This window comes from Anoplophora glabripennis, unplaced genomic scaffold (genome assembly GCF_000390285.2).
Source record: "Anoplophora glabripennis isolate ALB-LARVAE unplaced genomic scaffold, Agla_2.0 scaffold8, whole genome shotgun sequence".
NCBI classification, from domain to species: Eukaryota; Metazoa; Arthropoda; class Insecta; order Coleoptera; family Cerambycidae; genus Anoplophora; species Anoplophora glabripennis.
The window spans coordinates 1,770,518-1,776,517 of record NW_019416350.1 but is presented as its reverse complement, the minus strand read 5'-3'; the positions used below and the strand labels follow the sequence as shown (position 1 = coordinate 1,776,517).

Sequence of the window (6,000 nt, the reverse complement as noted above, 5' to 3'; positions counted from 1 at the left end):
TAACCTAAAGTATTTTTTATCATAGGTTTTACGCCAGTTTTTTGTTTAATGCAAATATAATCACTTGACTGTTACTGGGCAAGGTTAAGTAATTTTTTATTTAAGTTTTTGCTAGAATCTATTACTGCAATCATATGAATTGTTATTATAATAATTGTTCCTCCATCGTTCAAAATCGCAAATACTACTTACTCGCCCTTCTATCCGCCTTACTGTTACCAATCACAATGAATGTCTCTTGTTGTAAGTTTCACGCCGACCTTTAATTCCTATTAGTTAATGATTGGTACTGTAGTGCAGACCTAAGCTTTGTTGGTGGAAAGACGCGTCTTTGAAGCTTTGTTTCGTTTCGTGTGTTAAGTTCTACAAACGGGAAGGAGTTGGTAGGTACTGTTTTTATTTGATTCTTTTTGGTTCCTTTTACTAAACTTTCGAACATTCCACATTGCGTTAAACATAAGAAAAAGTTTAATTTATAAAAAATGTAATTTTAAACTTGCTGTCTCATCAAGGCGGATGGAGGTTATGAAGTAAAGGAGTGCTGGATCTGTAGTTAAAGCACGATTAAATCTCTGTCTATAAACAACAGGGTGTTCCGGAAATAATGGTAAAAAAGTAAATTTTGCAATCCTTGCTCTGTTTGATGAGTAGCGTATGTTATAAAATACTTCCATTGCAGTTTCTCTTAAATAGTTTCAACCCCTTTTAGAGGAAGTGGAGGAAAGTCAGGAATCAGTTTTTTTCCAACTACTTTTAGAAACAGCTGCAGTTAGAAAAAGGGAATGTGGTACGCATGTAGCATTGGTATAAACTTGGTATATTATTTATCTTTTTCCTTCACCTTTATTTATTTTTAATGAAATCAAAACAAAATAATCCCTGTTTATTAATTTTATTATCTTCTCTTCTAAAATATATATATGAATATGTATTTTAGTTTTTTAGTAAGAAAAAGGTCTAAATCTTAAGGATTTCGGTTGCGGAAGCTGCAAGAAATTGAATGAAAAATTAAATTAAAAGTTCACTGAAGTTTCATTCTAATGGTAAAAATACAGGGTGTTTCAGGATTAAGTCGACAAACTTTAAGAAGATATTCCTCATAAAAAAATAAGAAAACAATCAAGTATAAATTATTTTTCAGAGACGCTTCATTTTCGAAATACAGGGCGTTAAAGATTTTTAAAAAAATTATAATTTTTTAAATAACTTCTAAATGAAGAAGGCTATTTAAGCCAAATTTGGCATGACACATCTTATAAGATACTACTTTTCCATAGAAGTAGAAGTCCCGCAGGCAACCAGTGGCAGAGTTATGGGGACTAAAAAAAATTAATACGGCCCTACTGAAAATAAAAATGACGCTGTTTGTAGATAGAACAGTTTGTTATTGATAAAAAGTGTACATTCACTTTTTTTCATAACTCTTATAGTTTCATGGCAAAATTGATTTTTCGGAAGGGTGCTTCTAGATTTTGTCGATAAACTTTAGGAAGACGTTCCTCATAAAACCTAAAAAAACATAGTACCTATTAAAATTGGTCTTAGTCTCGCGTATATGTGAGTCAAATAAGCCTTTTTGTCTCCCCTACCCTTGGGTTTAACCAATAGTATTAAAATTATTTAGGAGATGCTTCGTTTTTGAGATATAGGGTGTTTTTTTAGAAAAAAAATGATGTTGATGAAAACAATAAAAATATTTAAGTACCTAACATCTAATGTGACTATGTCGTAATGTGACAACGTAACGACCCTTGCAATACTCCTAAATTTTTTCAGGCGGTTTGTAGTCACTTCATTTACTTGTGTTGTGTGTGTACTTTTAAATAAAATAAGATGGCAAACAATACATGAAAATTTATTTGTAAATTGAAACAATCAAAAAATTATCAATTAATATTATACCTAGACAAAGCGAAAAGTGATGATGTTACGTATTTAAATATTTTGAAAGTTCAAAAATTATGTTTATCTGTGAGACAAAAATTTTAGATATAATTGATTTGACAGTTCATGGCCTTTTCAAACGTTAACGGACTTTACCGCCAAGTCTACCTACTATTAGACATAATATACATATTTAATCCTTTGGACTGGTTATTCCAAGGTTTGCAAAATTCAAATTAAACTGAGCGTCTCCAAAAAAACTTACTAGTCCTGTATAAATTCAGATGTTCTAATTTACTAATCTAATACCTCGACTTCGATTAAAAATAAAAAAGAAGACATCAGGTAGCCGCACAAAATGTGTCGTTAAGGTTGTTTGAAAATGAGAGTGAAGGAAAGTCATATCGGACCGGATTTGCCACTCCTCGGTTTTTATTGCTGTCTAGGGTCCTTAGCAACTTAAATGTAGATTCTTGTAAATATTTATTTATCGTTATTTATTAACAGTAAATTAAAGAGTCATCAGGAATTAGAATATCAAAACACTCTGCTTGTATGTCAACAAATACGTGAATTGTGAGGATTTTGCTATACTCGTGTCGGCTATTTAAAAAATTTACGAAAGAATCAGTGAAGGGACATGGAAGGGGGAAAAGAGGTAATGGTGACCGTTTTGCGGACTTTACATATCTTTGCCGGTATTTTTGTTATACATCACACACGTTGTGGTCACTTTTTTAAATCGGTAGTTCCTTGGTATTTAACTCTTACTTTAGTAGTAGCTTGGGTAAGTGATTTCATTTTTTTTTATTTTGAACCTTGCAGTGGCATAATGGAGGATGTTTTACATTTTGTTAATCTGCATCTACTTGAACCATATACAGGATGTTTAACCCAAAACTGACGTGATATATGAAGGAGAAAAATACTTTCTAATGCTTTCCATGACACTGAAAGTTAATATAAACCTATCTTATTTTAAATGCAATGCAATTTTTTTATTGTATTTTTGTTTTTAAGACAGGAATGTTTTATCTCGGAACTTAATAGTTTAAATTTGAAAGATATTTTAATTCCTTCACAAATTTTGATAATTTTTGGATTATCTTGAAATATTCATACAGGGTGTTAGATATATTTGGTCGGAAATATATGAAGAACGAATTTCAATTGAATTTTAAATATCTGTATACAGGGGTTTCTTGTTATGTCCTCCGATCCTTTATGATTATGAAATTAGCTATAACTTTTTTATTTTAATCTAAACACCAATATATTTTTAGATATTCGGGGAAAGTCTAAAATTTTAAGAAAAAAACATAGCGCACCCTTATATCCGTTTAGGAGATATTGAACATTCTATTAAGTTTTCATTTAGTTGATTATGTTTGTCACGCGAAACTAAAAAAAATATGTGTAACTAAAAGTATTTTACATTGAGGAAAGTAGATAAATGTTGATGATCACAGATGCTTAAGTTAATGTCTCGAAAATTTTTCGTTCCCAAAACTGAAAACACTTACAGGCACTTTGCTAACAATTTGAAAGTTTTGTAAGAATCTCCACAACTTGCATTTCGTCATCTTTAAACACTGACTTCTTTATTTCAAACTGAAGACACTGTATTCTTTTTTAATTAAATGAAATTAAACTTTCATCTAATGTAGGCATTACAAGGGATAAAGTTACAATTTTCTTATTATTGGCATTTACTTTTTTTTTATTTTTAGAAATATTTCATAAATATGATTTGATCGAATTAACCCTTAATGATTGCGCCCTCGAGGAAACCCCGGTATAGCAAAGCAAATTTCATACCAAAACAAATTAATATACCGACCGGATCATTAAAGTTTTTTTTAAATATTTTCTTTACTTTTGACATACTCAACTCTATGGTAAGTTACTTTTAAAATAAGAGAAGAAATTACTAATTCGAAAATGAACCATACTTCTACCAAATTGGCAGATCTTTTCACGTTGATGTATGACCACGAGTCAAATGAAATAATTGACTTTCAAAAAAAGCCAGTGGTGTAAAAATTCACTTATCCATATAATGTTTTAAGATAGGATTTTCAAAATCTACAAAGTGTTTAAATTAATTTTTTGGGTATTACTGCATATGCGATATTAAATTATAAAGTGAAAAAAAAGGAAATAGATAAATACTGAATTTACTTTACAAAATGGCAAGAACTTATTGAGAACTGCTGAAGTCGAGAAGGAACGATACGTCGTATTCTTACATGGCACCATATTTCCATGTAGGGTTGTAACTGATCAGAATCGCGTGTTTTTGAACGAGTTTTATAAATATTGGATTACTTAGTTTCTGGCAAGTTGAAAAACGATTTGTCTACTTTCTGCGACCACAGCATTTTGTCTACATTCACCATATATCCATCAATTCCTGACTAACATTAACCCTAACAAAAATAACGCCTACTACAGTTTTATCCACATTCAACTAAAATATTGAAATACAGAAGACTTTTAGATTCGAACGAACAACCTATTTTAATACGATCAGTATTAATTTGTAATATTTGGTGGTACTGGGTCATAAAATAACGATTAGTCTTTACTTCGGATGCTGGACTAAATAGTAATATTTGGCAACAACTGATTCATGTACAATAGTATGGTGTTAGTAAAATTTATTTTTTCTACCAACTCTAGGTAACTCCTACAAAGGTAAATTTTTAGCAATAATTTCCTGTACTCAGGAGCTATAAAAGGAGCCTATTAAAAATAAATTCCCAAGTGCGTAGATACTCTGTTCTCTGTACGGAATACAGTATTCAGCAGATGAGCCATTTTGAAGCTCCGATTTTATTTAATAAGATATTCTTTACATTAGAGAATAATTGAGCTCATAGTTCAGAATTAAACAAATGCCACTTTCTGTATTTACATCTTAAAATGTAGGAGTTTTATGAATTTTATTATAAAAAGGTTTAATAGATAAGTAGGGCTGTCAAAACCAAACCGCGGGACATAGGCGTACGTATTATTTATTAAAAAGCAACAATACACTGCTATAAACACCAACAGATAAGAATTAATTACGCAACATCCGCACGTTAATAAATCAACAGTATACTAACGTGACGTGAACGTGAAAAGCATTCTGGAGCAGCGGCTCACGCATATCTCAGTTGATCGCTTGACACACCATTGAATTGTGGCTCTCTCTGACAGCCTATTAATAAGACAACTTGGTCATTTATGTAAGGTTAAATTCGCGGCGCCGTATAAGAAAACAATAATTGTATACTTCTCAGCAGGACATAATTTTGGCCCCTCGAGGGGCTTTTTTTAATCGCTTACGTCGAACATACATCAAATCAGTGTCAAATCTTGTACTCTTAATTTTGGCATTGCTCTATATTAAGTTTTTCGCCGTTACTGTTCTGCGGCCTTCGAATATTTATCGGATATGAATTTTTTTGCTTGTCTGAGTGTGGGCGCGACTACCAAATGGAAATCCGATGTGACGACAGAGATTTTATCAATACCTATAAAGCGATATGCCGCCGAGATTGCCAAAGTCAACTTCGTATTACAAAACACAGCTTTTAAATATGCATGGGTTCTTTAAATAACAAATCATACCGCTCATTATCAAATATATAGATCAACATTAAGATCCTGGTAAGATGTATGACAGTTTTGTATTAACTTCAGTTATGGTAATGTGGAGAAATTTTATCTCGTAATTTTTTGTTTGTGTAAAGGCGAAACAAAGTCTTGATGACAACGTATTTAGATTTTATTTATTTATTTCAATACACTGATGAATGGATTTAATTGGGAAAAAACAAAATATATTAGAGCCAATTAAAATTAAAATATTTGCTGCAGAATACCGACTCTATCCAGACCTAGATAACTGATTTCCTATAGATTTCTGGGTGCCAAACACGAAACTTGGCGGACGGCCCTTTTTAGAGCAAAGGAGAGCGTAAAAGAGCAAAAACACAATTATGTTCAAAAGAGAAAGGTAAGGTGTCCTATGTATTTTTGGGCGCTCAACATAAATCCAATGTCAAAAAACAGCACTTTGTCATTCAAGGGAAAAGTAGACAACAACTGAATTAGATTGAAAAATTT

The 6,000-nt window shown here is 31.5% G+C and overlaps 1 protein-coding gene across 2 annotated transcripts in view; it reads left to right on the top strand.

Moving 5' to 3' along the window:
• The first annotated feature begins 261 nt into the window (after nt 1-261).
• The window catches only part of LOC108905025 (protein yellow-like), a 52,676-nt gene continuing 46,937 nt past the window's right edge, over nt 262-6,000 (top strand). Inside the window, exon 1 of one of the 2 annotated variants that reach the window (XM_018707788.1) lies at nt 262-383. The gene's annotated coding sequence lies outside the window, so the exon portion shown is untranslated. Of the gene's footprint in view, nt 384-2,599; nt 2,672-6,000 lie in introns of those variants that run through there. The other variant, XM_018707798.1, reaches the window with a different exon arrangement.